We start from the raw sequence: 19,628 nt of genomic DNA, 5'->3' as shown, positions 1-19,628 counted from the left end.
CACCTTGGCTGGGTTGCGCACCCTTTGTGCGCTCCAAGGTGCGCACGAAGTCGGAGCTCGGTTTGCCCCGGGTGCGCACCTTCGCCAGGGTGCGCACCTTGATGCGCACGCCTTGGCTGGGCTGCGCACCTTGGTGGGCGCCATGGTGCGCACCTTTCGTGCGCTCCAAGGTGCGCACGAAGTCGGAGCTCGGTTTGCCCCGGGTGCGCACCTTGGTGGGCGCCATGGTGCACTCCGAGGTGCCCAAGATTGGTGCGCACCAAGGAGCGCTCCGAAGTGCGCTCCAAGGTGCGCAGGTGCGCGCGAAGTCGAAAGTTGGGTTAATTGTCCGGTTTGCCTCGGGTGCGCACCTTGCGTGCACCTTCGCCAGGGTGGGCGCCTTGGTGCGCACACCTTGGCTGGGCTGCGCACCCGGGCGCGCACACCTTGGCACCCGCGTTTCCTTCATTTTAAATTTTTTTTTTTTACAATCTCTCAAGTGGGAAATTCTATAATCTCAACTTTTTTTGCCTTTTCAGGAAACTTTTGAATGGAGCGCATCATTGGTGCGCTCCGAAGTGTGCTCCAAGGTGCGCACCTCTGGTGTGCTCCAAAGCTCTCTCTAGCTGCGTGCACCTGCCCCGGCCGCGCACCCGGCCCCGCCCAGCTTCGCTCACCTGTCCCGGGCGTCTGGTGCGGAACCTTAGAGTAAGAAACATCACCGTGCACCTTGGCCAACGTGCGCGACTCGACCGAGCGCGCACTGGCCGAGGTGCACACCGATTTCACCTGGGTGCGCGCGCAGCACCTCGGGCGCACCGGGGTGCGCGCACAACGCCCGGGTTGCACCGTGGCCTGTGTGCTCGGGGCGCCTCGGGTGCGCGCTCGGTGTCGCCCCCGCGCGCGCGGTAGTGCGGGCAGCGCACCCCGGCCCGGCCCGGCCCCGACGAGAACGCAAACGGGCAAAAGGTTTATTCAAATAGCATTGCGACGCCCGGCGAAAAACTAAAAAAGGGTGCAACACCGGGACTTCCCGGGAGGTCACCCATCCCAGTACTACTCCGGCCCAAGCGCGCTTAACTGCGGAGTTCTGATGGGATCCGGTGCACTAACGCTGGTATGATCGCACCCGTTATGAGCTTGTCGCAGTGTGTACTTAGCAAACCGCGACCCACGTGCGAATCCACCCCGGCCACCCACCCCCGTCGAGGTGCACACCCTCCCTCGCGAAGTGCGCCCCGTTCGCCAAGTGTGAGCCCTGCCCGGGTGCGCGCACCTTGCTAGGGCGTCGGGTGTGCACCCGGCCCGGCCTACGTGCGTGCACCTGGACGGGGCGTCGTGTGCGTGCAGTGTCCCGTCTGCAACGCGGTGCCCACACACCACCTCGGGCGCAACGACCTGCGCTCACATGTGGGCCGAGTGCACCTTGGTGCATGTTCGGGGCGCCTCGGGTGCACGCTCGATCTTGCCCCGGTGCACCAAGGCGCTCGGTTTGCCCCGGGTGCGCACTTGGTGCAAGGTGGGCACCCAAAATAGGGATCAAGCACCAAAACACAAGTTTCGGGATGCAAAATGGGACCCAAGGACCACAAATGCGTTCCAAGACCCATGATGGGTCCACGAGAACAAAAATGTGTTCCGAGACTTAATAAACAAATATTGGGTTTTAGGAGAAGAAACATGCTCTGATGCCCAAAACGAGAATCGACCCCGAAAAGGCCACAGGCCAAAAGTGGGATGCGAGACAAAAAAAAATGGGACCCGAGGACCAAAATTGGGTTCCCAGGTCGAAGACAGGGCAACCGGACAAGAAACGACCTCTAAGGCTCGAAATGAGTCCCGACGACTAAAACTTGACAAGAAGCACCCATCAGGCACCCAACTCGACACCCATGGGATGCCGACCCACCCGGGCTTCCACCTAGCACACCTTGGCACCCACCCACCCTCGCACCCAACCTCGCACCCAACTTAGCACCTTTGAACCCACATTGGCACTCACCCTGACCCTGGCACCTTGGAACCCACATTGGCACTCACCTTGACCCTGGCACCCACCTTTGCACTCACCTTGGGACCCACCCTGGCTCCCACCTCGGCACCCACCCAGACACCCACCTTGGTTCCTTGGCACCCACCTTGGATCCTTGGCACCCACCCCGACACCCACCTTGGCACGCAACTTGGCTACTTGCCACCCACCTTGGCTCCTTGACGCCCACCCCGACAACCACCCCGTGACCTACCCTGGCTAGGGTTGGTGCACACCCACCCTGGTGCCCACCTTGGCACCCACCCCATGACCCACCTTGGCACGCACCTTAGTACCCACCCCGTTACCCACCCTAGGACCCACCCCGTGACCCACCTTGGCCAGGGTGGGTGCCTTGGTGCGCACAACTTGCCTGGGCTGCACACCAGGGCGGGCTCAAGATGGCACCCGCGTTCCGTTTTTTTCACTATCTTTCAAAACGGAAATTTTAAAATCTCGTTTTTTTTTTTTTTTTGCCTTTTCTGGAAATTAGTGAAGGCAGCGCATCAAAGGTGCGCAATGCTGGTGCGAACCCGGGAGCGCTCCGATGTGTGCTCCAAGGTGCGGCGTGCACGAAGTCCGAGCCCGGCTTGCCCCGGGTGCGCACCTCGCGTGCACCTTCGCCGGGGTGAGCACCTTGGCTGGGTTGCGCGCCCTGGTGCGCACCAAGGAGCGCTCTGAAGTGTGCTCCAAGGTGCGGCGTGCACGAAGTCGGAGCTCGGTTTGCCCCGGGTGTGCACCTCGGGTGCGCACCTCGCGTGCACCTTCGCTGCGGTGGGCACCTTGGCTGGGTTGCGCGCCTTGGTGGGCACCATGCAGTGCACGAAGTCGGAGCCCGGTTTGCCCCGGGCGCGCACCTCCGCCAGGGTGGGCACCTTGGTGCGCACAACTTGCCTGGGCTGCGCACCAGGAAGGGCTCAAGATGGCACCCGCGTTCCGTTTTTTTCACTATCTTTCAGAACGGAAATTTTAAAATATCGTTTTTTTTTGCCTTTTCTGGAAATTAGTGAAGGCAGCGCATCAAAGGTGCGCAACGCTGGTGCGAACCTGGGAGCGCTCCGATGTGTGCTCCAAGGTGCGGCGTGCACGAAGTCGGAGCCCGGTTTGCCCCGGGTGCGCCCTGGTGGGCACCATGGTGCGCACCAAGGAGCGCTCCGAAGTGTGCTCCAAGGTGCGGCCTGCACGAAGTCGGAGCCCGGTTTGCCCCGGGCGTGCACCGCGGGTGGGCACCTTGGTGCGCATGCCTTGCCTGGGCTGCGCACCAGGGCGGGCTCAAGATGGCACCCGCGTTCCGTTTTTTTCACTATCTTTCAAAACGGAAATTTTAAAATCTCATTTTTTTTTGCCTTTTCTGGAAATTAGTGAAGGCAGCGCATCAAAGGTGCGCACCTCGCTGCCCACCACGGTGCGCAACGCCGGTGGGCACCCGGGAGTGCTTCGAAGTGTGCTCCAAGGTGCTGCGTGCACGTTGTCGGAGCCCGGTTTGCCCCGGGTGCGCACCTCGCGTGCACCTTCGTCGGGGTGGGCACCTTGGCTGGGTTTGCCCCGGCTGCGCTCCGAAGCGGGGTTATTGGAGCGCCGCCTCTTTTTTTGTCGGAGCGTTTGGTGGGGTTTCTCGCATTGGCTCTTCCCAGGCCCGGTTGCCACCCTGGCGCGCACGAAGTCGGAAGTAGGGTTAATTGCCCGGGTGCGCACCTTTGCCAGGGTGGGCACCTTACCTGGGCTGTGCACCAGGGCGGGCTCAAGATGGCACCCGCGTTCCGTTTTTTTCACTATCTTTCAAAACGGAAATTTTAAAATCTCCTCTTTTTTTTGCCTTTTCTGGAAATTAGTGAAGGCAGCGCATCAAAGGTGCGCACCTCGCTGCCCACCTTGGTGTGCTCTGAGGTGCGCACCCGGGAGCGCTACGAAGTGTGCTCCAAGGTGCGGCGTGCACGTTGTCGGAGCCCGGTTTGCCCCGGGTGCGCACCTCGCCTGCACCTTGGCCGGGGTGGGCACCCTGGCTGGGTTTGCCCAGGGTGCGCTCCGAAGCGGGGTTACTGGAGCGCCCCCTCTTTTTTTGTCAGAGCGTTTGGTGGGGTTTCTCGCATTGGCTCTTCCCAGGCCCGGTTGTTGGGTGCGCTCCCACCCTGGCGCGCGCGAAGTTGGAAGTTGGGTTAATTGCCCGGGCGCGCACCTTCGCCAGGGTGGGCACCTTGGTGCGCACACCTTGGCTGGGCTGCGCACCAGGGCGGGCTCAAGATGGCACCAGCATTCCCTTTTTCTCACTATCTTTCAAAACGGAAATTTTAAAATCTCGTTTTTTTTTGCCTTTTATGGAAATTAGTGAAGGCATCGCATCAAAGGTGCGCACCTCGCTGCCCACCTTGGTGTGCTCCGAGGTGCCCACCACGGTGCGCTCCGAGGTGCCCACCACGGTGCGCAACGCCGGTGCGAACCCGGGAGCGCCCCGATGTGTGCTCCAAGGTGCGGCGTGCACGAAGCCGGACCCTGGTTTGCCCCGGGTGCGCACCTCGCGTGCACCTTGGTGCGCACACCTTGGCTGGGTTGCGCGGCCTGGTGGGCACCATGGTGCGCACCAAGGAGCGCTCCAAAGTGTGCTCCAAGGTGCGGCGTGCACGAAGTCCTAGCCCGGTTTGCCCCGGGTGCGCACCTTCGCCGCGGTGGGCACCATGGCGTGCACGAAGTCGGAGCCCGGTTTGCCCCGGGTGCGCACCTCGCGTGCACCTTCGCCGGGGTGGGCACCTCGGCTGGGTTGCGCGCCCTGGTGCGCACCAAGGAGCGCTCCGAAGTGTGCTCCAAGGTGCGGCGTGCACGAAGTCGGAGCCCGGTTTGCCCCGGGTGCGCACCTTCGCCGCGGTGGGCACCCTGGTGCGCACCATGGCGTGCACGAAGTCGGAGCCCGGTTTGCCCCGGGTGCGCACCTCGCGTGCACCTTCGGCGGGGTTGCGCGCCCTGGTGCGCACCAAGGAGCGCTCCGAAGTGTGCTCCAAGGTGCGGCGTGCACGAAGTCGGAGCCCGGTTTGCCCCGGGTGCGCACCTCGCGTGCACCTTCGGCGGGGTTGCGCGCCCTGGTGGGCACCATGGTGCGCACCAAGGAGCGCTCCGAAGTGTGCTCCAAGGTGCGGCGTGCACGAAGTCGGAGCCCGGTTTGCCCCGGGTGCGCACCTCGCGTGCACCTTCGCCGCGGTGGGCACCATGGCGTGCACGAAGTCGGAGCCCGGTTTGCCCCGGGTGCGCACCTCGCGTGCACCTTCGCCGGGGTGGGCACCTCGGCTGGGTTGCGCGCCCTGGTGCGCACCAAGGAGCGCTCCGAAGTGTGCTCCAAGGTGCGGCGTGCACGAAGTCGGAGCCCGGTTTGCCCCGGGTGCGCACCTCGCGTGCACCTTCGCCGCGGTGGGCACCATGGCGTGCACGAAGTCGGAGCCCGGTTTGCCCCGGGTGCGCACCCCGCGTGCACCTTCGCCGGGGTGGGCACCTCGGCTGGGTTGCGCGCCCTGGTGCGCACCAAGGAGCGCTCCGAAGTGTGCTCCAAGGTGCGGCGTGCACGAAGTCGGAGCCCGGTTTGCCCCGGGTGCGCACCTCGCGTGCACCTTCGCTGCGGTGGGCACCTTGGCTGGGTTGGGCACCATTGAGCGCTCCGAAGTGTGCTCCAAGGTGCGCACCATGGCCCTCCAAGGTGCGCAGCATGGCGTGCACGAAGTCGGAGCCCGGTTTGCCCCGGGTGCGCACCTCGCGTGCACCTTCGCCAGGGTGGGCACCTCGGTGCGCACACCTTCTCAATGTTTTCTTGCCTTTTCTGGAAATTGGTGAAGGCAGCGCATCAAAGGTGCGCACCTCGGTGTGCTCCGAGGTGCGAACCCGAGAGCGCTCCGAGGTGCCCACGAAGTCGAAAGTCGGGTTAATTGCATTGTTTTCCCCGGGTGCGCTCCGAGGTGCGCAACATCGGTGCGCACCAAGGAGGGCTCCGAAGTGTGCTCCAAGGTGCGCACGATTCGGAGCTCGGTTTGCCCGGGGTGCGCACACCTTGGCTGGGTTGCGCACCCTTTGTGCGCTCCAAGGTGCGCACGAAGTCGGAGCTCGGTTTGCCCCGGGTGCGCACCTTCGCCAGGGTGCGCACCTTGATGCGCACGCCTTGGCTGGGCTGCGCACCTTGGTGGGCGCCATGGTGCGCACCTTTCGTGCGCTCCAAGGTGCGCACGAAGTCGGAGCTTGGTTTGCCCCGGGTGCGCACCTTGGTGGGCGCCATGGTGCACTCCGAGGTGCCCAAGATTGGTGCGCACCAAGGAGCGCTCCGAAGTGCGCTCCAAGGTGCGCAGGTGCGCGCGAAGTCGAAAGTTGGGTTAATTGTCCGGTTTGCCTCGGGTGCGCACCTTGCGTGCACCTTCGCCAGGGTGGGCGCCTTGGTGCGCACACCTTGGCTGGGCTGCGCACCCGGGCGCGCACACCTTGGCACCCGCGTTTCCTTCATTTTAAATTTTTTTTTTTTACAATCTCTCAAGTGGGAAATTCTATAATCTCAACTTTTTTTGCCTTTTCAGGAAACTTTTGAATGGAGCGCATCATTGGTGCGCTCCGAAGTGTGCTCCAAGGTGCGCACCTCTGGTGTGCTCCAAAGCTCTCTCCAGCTGCGTGCACCTGCCCCGGCCGCGCACCCGGCCCCGCCCAGCTTCGCTCACCTGTCCCGGGCGTCTGGTGCGGAACCTTAGAGTAAGAAACATCACCGTGCACCTTGGCCAACGTGCGCGACTCGACCGAGCGCGCACTGGCCGAGGTGCACACCGATTTCACCTGGGTGCGCGCGCAGCACCTCGGGCGCACCGGGGTGCGCGCACAACGCCCGGGTTGCACCGTGGCCTGTGTGCTCGGGGCGCCTCGGGTGCGCGCTCGGTGTCGCCCCCGCGCGCGCGGTAGTGCGGGCAGCGCACCCCGGCCCGGCCCGGCCCCGACGAGAACGCAAACGGGCAAAAGGTTTATTCAAATAGCATTGCGACGCCCGGCGAAAAACTAAGAAAGGGTGCAACACCGGGACTTCCCGGGAGGTCACCCATCCCAGTACTACTCCGGCCCAAGCGCGCTTAACTGCGGAGTTCTGATGGGATCCGGTGCACTAACGCTGGTATGATCGCACCCGTTATGAGCTTGTCGCAGTGTGTACTTAGCAAACCGCGACCCACGTGCGAATCCACCCCGGCCACCCACCCCCGTCGAGGTGCACACCCTCCCTCGCGAAGTGCGCCCCGTTCGCCAAGTGTGAGCCCTGCCCGGGTGCGCGCACCTTGCTAGGGCGTCGGGTGTGCACCCGGCCCGGCCTACGTGCGTGCACCTGGACGGGGCGTCGTGTGCGTGCAGTGTCCCGTCTGCAACGCGGTGCCCACACACCACCTCGGGCGCAACGACCTGCGCTCACATGTGGGCCGAGTGCACCTTGGTGCATGTTCGGGGCGCCTCGGGTGCACGCTCGATCTTGCCCCGGTGCACCAAGGCGCTCGGTTTGCCCCGGGTGCGCACTTGGTGCAAGGTGGGCACCCAAAATAGGGATCAAGCACCAAAACACAAGTTTCGGGATGCAAAATGGGACCCAAGGACCACAAATGCGTTCCAAGACCCATGATGGGTCCACGAGAACAAAAATGTGTTCCGAGACTTAATAAACAAATATTGGGTTTTAGGAGAAGAAACATGCTCTGATGCCCAAAACGAGAATCGACCCCGAAAAGGCCACAGGCCAAAAGTGGGATGCGAGACAAAAAAAAATGGGACCCGAGGACCAAAATTGGGTTCCCAGGTCGAAGACAGGGCAACCGGACAAGAAACGACCTCTAAGGCTCGAAATGAGTCCCGACGACTAAAACTTGACAAGAAGCACCCATCAGGCACCCAACTCGACACCCATGGGATGCCGACCCACCCGGGCTTCCACCTAGCACACCTTGGCACCCACCCACCCTCGCACCCAACCTCGCACCCAACTTAGCACCTTTGAACCCACATTGGCACTCACCCTGACCCTGGCACCTTGGAACCCACATTGGCACTCACCTTGACCCTGGCACCCACCTTTGCACTCACCTTGGGACCCACCCTGGCTCCCACCTCGGCACCCACCCAGACACCCACCTTGGTTCCTTGGCACCCACCTTGGATCCTTGGCACCCACCCCGACACCCACCTTGGCACGCAACTTGGCTACTTGCCACCCACCTTGGCTCCTTGACGCCCACCCCGACAACCACCCCGTGACCTACCCTGGCTAGGGTTGGTGCACACCCACCCTGGTGCCCACCTTGGCACCCACCCCATGACCCACCTTGGCACGCACCTTAGTACCCACCCCGTTACCCACCCTAGGACCCACCCCGTGACCCACCTTGGCCAGGGTGGGTGCCTTGGTGCGCACAACTTGCCTGGGCTGCACACCAGGGCGGGCTCAAGATGGCACCCGCGTTCCGTTTTTTTCACTATCTTTCAAAACGGAAATTTTAAAATCTCGTTTTTTTTTTTTTTTTGCCTTTTCTGGAAATTAGTGAAGGCAGCGCATCAAAGGTGCGCAATGCTGGTGCGAACCCGGGAGCGCTCCGATGTGTGCTCCAAGGTGCGGCGTGCACGAAGTCCGAGCCCGGCTTGCCCCGGGTGCGCACCTCGCGTGCACCTTCGCCGGGGTGAGCACCTTGGCTGGGTTGCGCGCCCTGGTGCGCACCAAGGAGCGCTCTGAAGTGTGCTCCAAGGTGCGGCGTGCACGAAGTCGGAGCTCGGTTTGCCCCGGGTGTGCACCTCGGGTGCGCACCTCGCGTGCACCTTCGCTGCGGTGGGCACCTTGGCTGGGTTGCGCGCCTTGGTGGGCACCATGCAGTGCACGAAGTCGGAGCCCGGTTTGCCCCGGGCGCGCACCTCCGCCAGGGTGGGCACCTTGGTGCGCACAACTTGCCTGGGCTGCGCACCAGGAAGGGCTCAAGATGGCACCCGCGTTCCGTTTTTTTCACTATCTTTCAGAACGGAAATTTTAAAATATCGTTTTTTTTTGCCTTTTCTGGAAATTAGTGAAGGCAGCGCATCAAAGGTGCGCAACGCTGGTGCGAACCTGGGAGCGCTCCGATGTGTGCTCCAAGGTGCGGCGTGCACGAAGTCGGAGCCCGGTTTGCCCCGGGTGCGCCCTGGTGGGCACCATGGTGCGCACCAAGGAGCGCTCCGAAGTGTGCTCCAAGGTGCGGCCTGCACGAAGTCGGAGCCCGGTTTGCCCCGGGTGTGCACCGCGGGTGGGCACCTTGGTGCGCATGCCTTGCCTGGGCTGCGCACCAGGGCGGGCTCAAGATGGCACCCGCGTTCCGTTTTTTTCACTATCTTTCAAAACGGAAATTTTAAAATCTCATTTTTTTTTGCCTTTTCTGGAAATTAGTGAAGGCAGCGCATCAAAGGTGCGCACCTCGCTGCCCACCACGGTGCGCAACGCCGGTGGGCACCCGGGAGTGCTTCGAAGTGTGCTCCAAGGTGCTGCGTGCACGTTGTCGGAGCCCGGTTTGCCCCGGGTGCGCACCTCGCGTGCACCTTCGTCGGGGTGGGCACCTTGGCTGGGTTTGCCCCGGCTGCGCTCCGAAGCGGGGTTATTGGAGCGCCGCCTCTTTTTTTGTCGGAGCGTTTGGTGGGGTTTCTCGCATTGGCTCTTCCCAGGCCCGGTTGCCACCCTGGCGCGCACGAAGTCGGAAGTAGGGTTAATTGCCCGGGTGCGCACCTTTGCCAGGGTGGGCACCTTACCTGGGCTGTGCACCAGGGCGGGCTCAAGATGGCACCCGCGTTCCGTTTTTTTCACTATCTTTCAAAACGGAAATTTTAAAATCTCCTCTTTTTTTTGCCTTTTCTGGAAATTAGTGAAGGCAGCGCATCAAAGGTGCGCACCTCGCTGCCCACCTTGGTGTGCTCTGAGGTGCGCACCCGGGAGCGCTACGAAGTGTGCTCCAAGGTGCGGCGTGCACGTTGTCGGAGCCCGGTTTGCCCCGGGTGCGCACCTCGCCTGCACCTTGGCCGGGGTGGGCACCCTGGCTGGGTTTGCCCAGGGTGCGCTCCGAAGCGGGGTTACTGGAGCGCCCCCTCTTTTTTTGTCAGAGCGTTTGGTGGGGTTTCTCGCATTGGCTCTTCCCAGGCCCGGTTGTTGGGTGCGCTCCCACCCTGGCGCGCGCGAAGTTGGAAGTTGGGTTAATTGCCCGGGCGCGCACCTTCGCCAGGGTGGGCACCTTGGTGCGCACACCTTGGCTGGGCTGCGCACCAGGGCGGGCTCAAGATGGCACCAGCATTCCCTTTTTCTCACTATCTTTCAAAACGGAAATTTTAAAATCTCGTTTTCTTTTGCCTTTTATGGAAATTAGTGAAGGCATCGCATCAAAGGTGCGCACCTCGCTGCCCACCTTGGTGTGCTCCGAGGTGCCCACCACGGTGCGCTCCGAGGTGCCCACCACGGTGCGCAACGCCGGTGCGAACCCGGGAGCGCCCCGATGTGTGCTCCAAGGTGCGGCGTGCACGAAGCCGGACCCCGGTTTGCCCCGGGTGCGCACCTCGCGTGCACCTTGGTGCGCACACCTTGGCTGGGTTGCGCGGCCTGGTGGGCACCATGGTGCGCACCAAGGAGCGCTCCGAAGTGTGCTCCAAGGTGCGGCGTGCACGAAGTCCTAGCCCGGTTTGCCCCGGGTGCGCACCTTCGCCGCGGTGGGCACCATGGCGTGCACGAAGTCGGAGCCCGGTTTGCCCCGGGTGCGCACCTCGCGTGCACCTTCGCCGGGGTGGGCACCTCGGCTGGGTTGCGCGCCCTGGTGCGCACCAAGGAGCGCTCCGAAGTGTGCTCCAAGGTGCGGCGTGCACGAAGTCGGAGCCCGGTTTGCCCCGGGTGCGCACCTTCGCCGCGGTGGGCACCCTGGTGCGCACCATGGCGTGCACGAAGTCGGAGCCCGGTTTGCCCCGGGTGCGCACCTCGCGTGCACCTTCGGCGGGGTTGCGCGCCCTGGTGCGCACCAAGGAGCGCTCCGAAGTGTGCTCCAAGGTGCGGCGTGCACGAAGTCGGAGCCCGGTTTGCCCCGGGTGCGCACCTCGCGTGCACCTTCGGCGGGGTTGCGCGCCCTGGTGGGCACCATGGTGCGCACCAAGGAGCGCTCCGAAGTGTGCTCCAAGGTGCGGCGTGCACGAAGTCGGAGCCCGGTTTGCCCCGGGTGCGCACCTCGCGTGCACCTTCGCCGCGGTGGGCACCATGGCGTGCACGAAGTCGGAGCCCGGTTTGCCCCGGGTGCGCACCTCGCGTGCACCTTCGCCGCGGTGGGCACCATGGCGTGCACGAAGTCGGAGCCCGGTTTGCCCCGGGTGCGCACCTCGCGTGCACCTTCGCTGGGGTGGGCACCTCGGCTGGGTTGCGCGCCCTGGTGCGCACCAAGGAGCGCTCCGAAGTGTGCTCCAAGGTGCGGCGTGCACGAAGTCGGAGCCCGGTTTGCCCCGGGTGCGCACCTCGCGTGCACCTTCGCCGCGGTGGGCACCATGGCGTGCACGAAGTCGGAGCCCGGTTTGCCCCGGGTGCGCACCCCGCGTGCACCTTCGCCGGGGTGGGCACCTCGGCTGGGTTGCGCGCCCTGGTGCGCACCAAGGAGCGCTCCGAAGTGTGCTCCAAGGTGCGGCGTGCACGAAGTCGGAGCCCGGTTTACCCCGGGTGCGCACCTCGCGTGCACCTTCGCCGCGGTGGGCACCTTGGCTGGGTTGGGCACCATTGAGCGCTCCGAAGTGTGCTCCAAGGTGCGCACCATGGCCCTCCAAGGTGCGCAGCATGGCGTGCACGAAGTCGGAGCCCGGTTTGCCCCGGGTGCGCACCTCGCGTGCACCTTCGCCAGGGTGGGCACCTCGGTGCGCACACCTTCTCAATGTTTTCTTGCCTTTTCTGGAAATTGGTGAAGGCAGCGCATCAAAGGTGCGCACCTCGGTGTGCTCCGAGGTGCGAACCCGAGAGCGCTCCGAGGTGCCCACGAAGTCGAAAGTCGGGTTAATTGCATTGTTTTCCCCGGGTGCGCTCCGAGGTGCGCAACATCGGTGCGCACCAAGGAGGGCTCCGAAGTGTGCTCCAAGGTGCGCACGATTCGGAGCTCGGTTTGCCCGGGGTGCGCACACCTTGGCTGGGTTGCGCACCCTTTGTGCGCTCCAAGGTGCGCACGAAGTCGGAGCTCGGTTTGCCCCGGGTGCGCACCTTCGCCAGGGTGCGCACCTTGATGCGCACGCCTTGGCTGGGCTGCGCACCTTGGTGGGCGCCATGGTGCACACCTTTCGTGCGCTCCAAGGTGCGCACGAAGTCGGAGCTCGGTTTGCCCCGGGTGCGCACCTTGGTGGGCGCCATGGTGCACTCCGAGGTGCCCAAGATTGGTGCGCACCAAGGAGCGCTCCGAAGTGCGCTCCAAGGTGCGCAGGTGCGCGCGAAGTCGAAAGTTGGGTTAATTGTCCGGTTTGCCTCGGGTGCGCACCTTGCGTGCACCTTCGCCAGGGTGGGCGCCTTGGTGCGCACACCTTGGCTGGGCTGCGCACCCGGGCGCGCACACCTTGGCACCCGCGTTTCCTTCATTTTAAATTTTTTTTTTTTACAATCTCTCAAGTGGGAAATTCTATAATCTCAACTTTTTTTGCCTTTTCAGGAAACTTTTGAATGGAGCGCATCATTGGTGCGCTCCGAAGTGTGCTCCAAGGTGCGCACCTCTGGTGTGCTCCAAAGCTCTCTCCAGCTGCGTGCACCTGCCCCGGCCGCGCACCCGGCCCCGCCCAGCTTCGCTCACCTGTCCCGGGCGTCTGGTGCGGAACCTTAGAGTAAGAAACATCACCGTGCACCTTGGCCAACGTGCGCGACTCGACCGAGCGCGCACTGGCCGAGGTGCACACCGATTTCACCTGGGTGCGCGCGCAGCACCTCGGGCGCACCGGGGTGCGCGCACAACGCCCGGGTTGCACCGTGGCCTGTGTGCTCGGGGCGCCTCGGGTGCGCGCTCGGTGTCGCCCCCGCGCGCGCGGTAGTGCGGGCAGCGCACCCCGGCCCGGCCCGGCCCCGACGAGAACGCAAACGGGCAAAAGGTTTATTCAAATAGCATTGCGACGCCCGGCGAAAAACTAAAAAAGGGTGCAACACCGGGACTTCCCGGGAGGTCACCCATCCCAGTACTACTCCGGCCCAAGCGCGCTTAACTGCGGAGTTCTGATGGGATCCGGTGCACTAACGCTGGTATGATCGCACCCGTTATGAGCTTGTCGCAGTGTGTACTTAGCAAACCGCGACCCACGTGCGAATCCACCCCGGCCACCCACCCCCGTCGAGGTGCACACCCTCCCTCGCGAAGTGCGCCCCGTTCGCCAAGTGTGAGCCCTGCCCGGGTGCGCGCACCTTGCTAGGGCGTCGGGTGTGCACCCGGCCCGGCCTACGTGCGTGCACCTGGACGGGGCGTCGTGTGCGTGCAGTGTCCCGTCTGCAACGCGGTGCCCACACACCACCTCGGGCGCAACGACCTGCGCTCACATGTGGGCCGAGTGCACCTTGGTGCATGTTCGGGGCGCCTCGGGTGCACGCTCGATCTTGCCCCGGTGCACCAAGGCGCTCGGTTTGCCCCGGGTGCGCACTTGGTGCAAGGTGGGCACCCAAAATAGGGATCAAGCACCAAAACACAAGTTTCGGGATGCAAAATGGGACCCAAGGACCACAAATGCGTTCCAAGACCCATGATGGGTCCACGAGAACAAAAATGTGTTCCGAGACTTAATAAACAAATATTGGGTTTTAGGAGAAGAAACATGCTCTGATGCCCAAAACGAGAATCGACCCCGAAAAGGCCACAGGCCAAAAGTGGGATGCGAGACAAAAAAAAATGGGACCCGAGGACCAAAATTGGGTTCCCAGGTCGAAGACAGGGCAACCGGACAAGAAACGACCTCTAAGGCTCGAAATGAGTCCCGACGACTAAAACTTGACAAGAAGCACCCATCAGGCACCCAACTCGACACCCATGGGATGCCGACCCACCCGGGCTTCCACCTAGCACACCTTGGCACCCACCCACCCTCGCACCCAACCTCGCACCCAACTTAGCACCTTTGAACCCACATTGGCACTCACCCTGACCCTGGCACCTTGGAACCCACATTGGCACTCACCTTGACCCTGGCACCCACCTTTGCACTCACCTTGGGACCCACCCTGGCTCCCACCTCGGCACCCACCCAGACACCCACCTTGGTTCCTTGGCACCCACCTTGGATCCTTGGCACCCACCCCGACACCCACCTTGGCACGCAACTTGGCTACTTGCCACCCACCTTGGCTCCTTGACGCCCACCCCGACAACCACCCCGTGACCTACCCTGGCTAGGGTTGGTGCACACCCACCCTGGTGCCCACCTTGGCACCCACCCCATGACCCACCTTGGCACGCACCTTAGTACCCACCCCGTTACCCACCCTAGGACCCACCCCGTGACCCACCTTGGCCAGGGTGGGTGCCTTGGTGCGCACAACTTGCCTGGGCTGCACACCAGGGCGGGCTCAAGATGGCACCCGCGTTCCGTTTTTTTCACTATCTTTCAAAACGGAAATTTTAAAATCTCGTTTTTTTTTTTTTTTTGCCTTTTCTGGAAATTAGTGAAGGCAGCGCATCAAAGGTGCGCAATGCTGGTGCGAACCCGGGAGCGCTCCGATGTGTGCTCCAAGGTGCGGCGTGCACGAAGTCCGAGCCCGGCTTGCCCCGGGTGCGCACCTCGCGTGCACCTTCGCCGGGGTGAGCACCTTGGCTGGGTTGCGCGCCCTGGTGCGCACCAAGGAGCGCTCTGAAGTGTGCTCCAAGGTGCGGCGTGCACGAAGTCGGAGCTCGGTTTGCCCCGGGTGTGCACCTCGGGTGCGCACCTCGCGTGCACCTTCGCTGCGGTGGGCACCTTGGCTGGGTTGCGCGCCTTGGTGGGCACCATGCAGTGCACGAAGTCGGAGCCCGGTTTGCCCCGGGCGCGCACCTCCGCCAGGGTGGGCACCTTGGTGCGCACAACTTGCCTGGGCTGCGCACCAGGAAGGGCTCAAGATGGCACCCGCGTTCCGTTTTTTTCACTATCTTTCAGAACGGAAATTTTAAAATATCGTTTTTTTTTGCCTTTTCTGGAAATTAGTGAAGGCAGCGCATCAAAGGTGCGCAACGCTGGTGCGAACCTGGGAGCGCTCCGATGTGTGCTCCAAGGTGCGGCGTGCACGAAGTCGGAGCCCGGTTTGCCCCGGGTGCGCCCTGGTGGGCACCATGGTGCGCACCAAGGAGCGCTCCGAAGTGTGCTCCAAGGTGCGGCCTGCACGAAGTCGGAGCCCGGTTTGCCCCGGGTGTGCACCGCGGGTGGGCACCTTGGTGCGCATGCCTTGCCTGGGCTGCGCACCAGGGCGGGCTCAAGATGGCACCCGCGTTCCGTTTTTTTCACTATCTTTCAAAACGGAAATTTTAAAATCTCATTTTTTTTTGCCTTTTCTGGAAATTAGTGAAGGCAGCGCATCAAAGGTGCGCACCTCGCTGCCCACCACGGTGCGCAACGCCGGTGGGCACCCGGGAGTGCTTCGAAGTGTGCTCCAAGGTGCTGCGTGCACGTTGTCGGAGCCCGGTTTGCCCCGGGTGCGCACCTCGCGTGCACCTTCGTCGGGGTGGGCACCTTGGCTGGGTTTGCCCCGGCTGCGCTCCGAAGCGGGGTTATTGGAGCGCCGCCTCTTTTTTTGTCGGAGCGTTTGGTGGGGTTTCTCGCATTGGCTCTTCCCAGGCCCGGTTGCCACCCTGGCGCGCACGAAGTCGGAAGTAGGGTTAATTGCCCGGGTGCGCACCTTTGCCAGGGTGGGCACCTTACCTGGGCTGTGCACCAGGGCGGGCTCAAGATGGCACCCGCGTTCCGTTTTTTTCACTATCTTTCAAAACGGAAATTTTAAAATCTCCTCTTTTTTTTGCCTTTTCTGGAAATTAGTGAAGGCAGCGCATCAAAGGTGCGCACCTCGCTGCCCACCTTGGTGTGCTCTGAGGTGCGCACCCGGGAGCGCTACGAAGTGTGCTCCAAGGTGCGGCGTGCACGTTGTCGGAGCCCGGTTTGCCCCGGGTGCGCACCTCGCCTGCACCTTGGCCGGGGTGGGCACCCTGGCTGGGTTTGCCCAGGGTGCGCTCCGAAGCGGGGTTACTGGAGCGCCCCCTCTTTTTTTGTCAGAGCGTTTGGTGGGGTTTCTCGCATTGGCTCTTCCCAGGCCCGGTTGTTGGGTGCGCTCCCACCCTGGCGCGCGCGAAGTTGGAAGTTGGGTTAATTGCCCGGGCGCGCACCTTCGCCAGGGTGGGCACCTTGGTGCGCACACCTTGGCTGGGCTGCGCACCAGGGCGGGCTCAAGATGGCACCAGCATTCCCTTTTTCTCACTATCTTTCAAAACGGAAATTTTAAAATCTCGTTTTCTTTTGCCTTTTATGGAAATTAGTGAAGGCATCGCATCAAAGGTGCGCACCTCGCTGCCCACCTTGGTGTGCTCCGAGGTGCCCACCACGGTGCGCTCCGAGGTGCCCACCACGGTGCGCAACGCCGGTGCGAACCCGGGAGCGCCCCGATGTGTGCTCCAAGGTGCGGCGTGCACGAAGCCGGACCCCGGTTTGCCCCGGGTGCGCACCTCGCGTGCACCTTGGTGCGCACACCTTGGCTGGGTTGCGCGGCCTGGTGGGCACCATGGTGCGCACCAAGGAGCGCTCCGAAGTGTGCTCCAAGGTGCGGCGTGCACGAAGTCCTAGCCCGGTTTGCCCCGGGTGCGCACCTTCGCCGCGGTGGGCACCATGGCGTGCACGAAGTCGGAGCCCGGTTTGCCCCGGGTGCGCACCTCGCGTGCACCTTCGCCGGGGTGGGCACCTCGGCTGGGTTGCGCGCCCTGGTGCGCACCAAGGAGCGCTCCGAAGTGTGCTCCAAGGTGCGGCGTGCACGAAGTCGGAGCCCGGTTTGCCCCGGGTGCGCACCTTCGCCGCGGTGGGCACCCTGGTGCGCACCATGGCGTGCACGAAGTCGGAGCCCGGTTTGCCCCGGGTGCGCACCTCGCGTGCACCTTCGGCGGGGTTGCGCGCCCTGGTGCGCACCAAGGAGCGCTCCGAAGTGTGCTCCAAGGTGCGGCGTGCACGAAGTCGGAGCCCGGTTTGCCCCGGGTGCGCACCTCGCGTGCACCTTCGGCGGGGTTGCGCGCCCTGGTGGGCACCATGGTGCGCACCAAGGAGCGCTCCGAAGTGTGCTCCAAGGTGCGGCGTGCACGAAGTCGGAGCCCGGTTTTCCCCGGGTGCGCACCTCGCGTGCACCTTCGCCGCGGTGGGCACCATGGCGTGCACGAAGTCGGAGCCCGGTTTGCCCCGGGTGCGCACCTCGCGTGCACCTTCGCCGCGGTGGGCACCATGGCGTGCACGAAGTCGGAGCCCGGTTTGCCCCGGGTGCGCACCTCGCGTGCACCTTCGCTGGGGTGGGCACCTCGGCTGGGTTGCGCGCCCTGGTGCGCACCAAGGAGCGCTCCGAAGTGTGCTCCAAGGTGCGGCGTGCACGAAGTCGGAGCCCGGTTTGCCCCGGGTGCGCACCTCGCGTGCACCTTCGCCGCGGTGGGCACCATGGCGTGCACGAAGTCGGAGCCCGGTTTGCCCCGGGTGCGCACCCCGCGTGCACCTTCGCCGGGGTGGGCACCTCGGCTGGGTTGCGCGCCCTGGTGCGCACCAAGGAGCGCTCCGAAGTGTGCTCCAAGGTGCGGCGTGCACGAAGTCGGAGCCCGGTTTACCCCGGGTGCGCACCTCGCGTGCACCTTCGCCGCGGTGGGCACCTTGGCTGGGTTGGGCACCATTGAGCGCTCCGAAGTGTGCTCCAAGGTGCGCACCATGGCCCTCCAAGGTGCGCAGCATGGCGTGCACGAAGTCGGAGCCCGGTTTGCCCCGGGTGCGCACCTCGCGTGCACCTTCGCCAGGGTGGGCACCTCGGTGCGCACACCTTCTCAATGTTTTCTTGCCTTTTCTGGAAATTGGTGAAGGCAGCGCATCAAAGGTGCGCACCTCGGTGTGCTCCGAGGTGCGAACCCGAGAGCGCTCCGAGGTGCCCACGAAGTCGAAAGTCGGGTTAATTGCATTGTTTTCCCCGGGTGCGCTCCGAGGTGCGCAACATCGGTGCGCACCAAGGAGGGCTCCGAAGTGTGCTCCAAGGTGCGCACGATTCGGAGCTCGGTTTGCCCGGGGTGCGCACACCTTGGCTGGGTTGCGCACCCTTTGTGCGCTCCAAGGTGCGCACGAAGTCGGAGCTCGGTTTGCCCCGGGTGCGCACCTTCGCCAGGGTGCGCACCTTGATGCGCACGCCTTGGCTGGGCTGCGCACCTTGGTGGGCGCCATGGTGCGCACCTTTCGTGCGCTCCAAGGTGCGCACGAAGTCGGAGCTCGGTTTGCCCCGGGTGCGCACCTTGGTGGGCGCCATGGTGCACTCCGAGGTGCCCAAGATTGGTGCGCACCAAGGAGCGCTCCGAAGTGCGCTCCAAGGTGCGCAGGTGCGCGCGAAGTCGAAAGTTGGGTTAATTGTCCGGTTTGCCTCGGGTGCGCACCTTGCGTGCACCTTCGCCAGGGTGGGCGCCTTGGTGCGCACACCTTGGCTGGGCTGCGCACCCGGGCGCGCACACCTTGGCACCCGCGTTTCCTTCATTTTAAATTTTTTTTTTTTACAATCTCTCAAGTGGGAAATTCTATAATCTCAACTTTTTTTGCCTTTTCAGGAAACTTTTGAATGGAGCGCATCATTGGTGCGCTCCGAAGTGTGCTCCAAGGTGCGCACCTCTGGTGTGCTCCAAAGCTCTCTCCAGCTGCGTGCACCTGCCCCGGCCGCGCACCCGGCCCCGCCCAGCTTCGCTCACCTGTCCCGGGCGTCTGGTGCGGAACCTTAGAGTAAGAAACATCACCGTGCACCTTGGCCAACGTGCGCGACTCGACCGAGCGCGCACTGGCCGAGGTGCACACCGATTTCACCTGGGTGCGCGCGCAGCACCTCGGGCGCACCGGGGTGCGCGCACAACGCCCGGGTTGCACCGTGGCCTGTGTGCTCGGGGCGCCTCGGGTGCGCGCTCGGTGTCGCCCCCGCGCGCGCGGTAGTGCGGGCAGCGCACCCCGGCCCGGCCCGGCCCCGACGAGAACGCAAACGGGCAAAAGGTTTATTCAAATAGCATTGCGACGCCCGGCGAAAAACTAAAAAAGGGTGCAACACCGGGACTTCCCGGGAGGTCACCCATCCCAGTACTACTCCGGCCCAAGCGCGCTTAACTGCGGAGTTCTGATGGGATCCGGTGCACTAACGCTGGTATGATCGCACCCGTTATGAGCTTGTCGCAGTGTGTACTTAGCAAACCGCGACCCACGTGCGAATCCACCCCGGCCACCCACCCCCGTCGAGGTGCACACCCTCCCTCGCGAAGTGCGCCCCGTTCGCCAAGTGTGAGCCCTGCCCGGGTGCGCGCACCTTGCTAGGGCGTCGGGTGTGCACCCGGCCCGGCCTACGTGCGTGCACCTGGACGGGGCGTCGTGTGCGTGCAGTGTCCCGTCTGCAACGCGGTGCCCACACACCACCTCGGGCGCAACGACC

General features: G+C 63.7%; 4 non-coding genes across 4 annotated transcripts; all 4 read right to left on the bottom strand.

Moving 5' to 3' along the window:
- Window positions 1-991: 991 nt before the first annotated feature.
- Window positions 992-1,110, bottom strand: LOC131861762 (5S ribosomal RNA). Its single transcript, XR_009360793.1, has one exon. It is a non-coding gene; the product is annotated as a 5S ribosomal RNA (ribosomal RNA).
- Window positions 1,111-7,025: 5,915 nt separating this feature from the next.
- Window positions 7,026-7,144, bottom strand: LOC131861761 (5S ribosomal RNA). The gene has a single exon (XR_009360792.1). It is a non-coding gene; the product is annotated as a 5S ribosomal RNA (ribosomal RNA).
- Window positions 7,145-13,133: 5,989 nt separating this feature from the next.
- On the bottom strand, window positions 13,134-13,252 carry LOC131861760 (5S ribosomal RNA). Its single transcript, XR_009360791.1, has one exon. It is a non-coding gene; the product is annotated as a 5S ribosomal RNA (ribosomal RNA).
- Window positions 13,253-19,241: 5,989 nt separating this feature from the next.
- LOC131861759 (5S ribosomal RNA) lies at window positions 19,242-19,360 on the bottom strand. Its single transcript, XR_009360790.1, has one exon. It is a non-coding gene; the product is annotated as a 5S ribosomal RNA (ribosomal RNA).
- Window positions 19,361-19,628: the final 268 nt, after the last annotated feature.

This window comes from Cryptomeria japonica, unplaced genomic scaffold (assembly GCF_030272615.1).
Source record: "Cryptomeria japonica unplaced genomic scaffold, Sugi_1.0 HiC_scaffold_32, whole genome shotgun sequence".
Taxonomy (NCBI): domain Eukaryota; kingdom Viridiplantae; phylum Streptophyta; class Pinopsida; order Cupressales; family Cupressaceae; genus Cryptomeria; species Cryptomeria japonica.
Note: the sequence above shows the minus strand (reverse complement) of the source record. Positions and strands in the feature narration are given on the sequence as shown.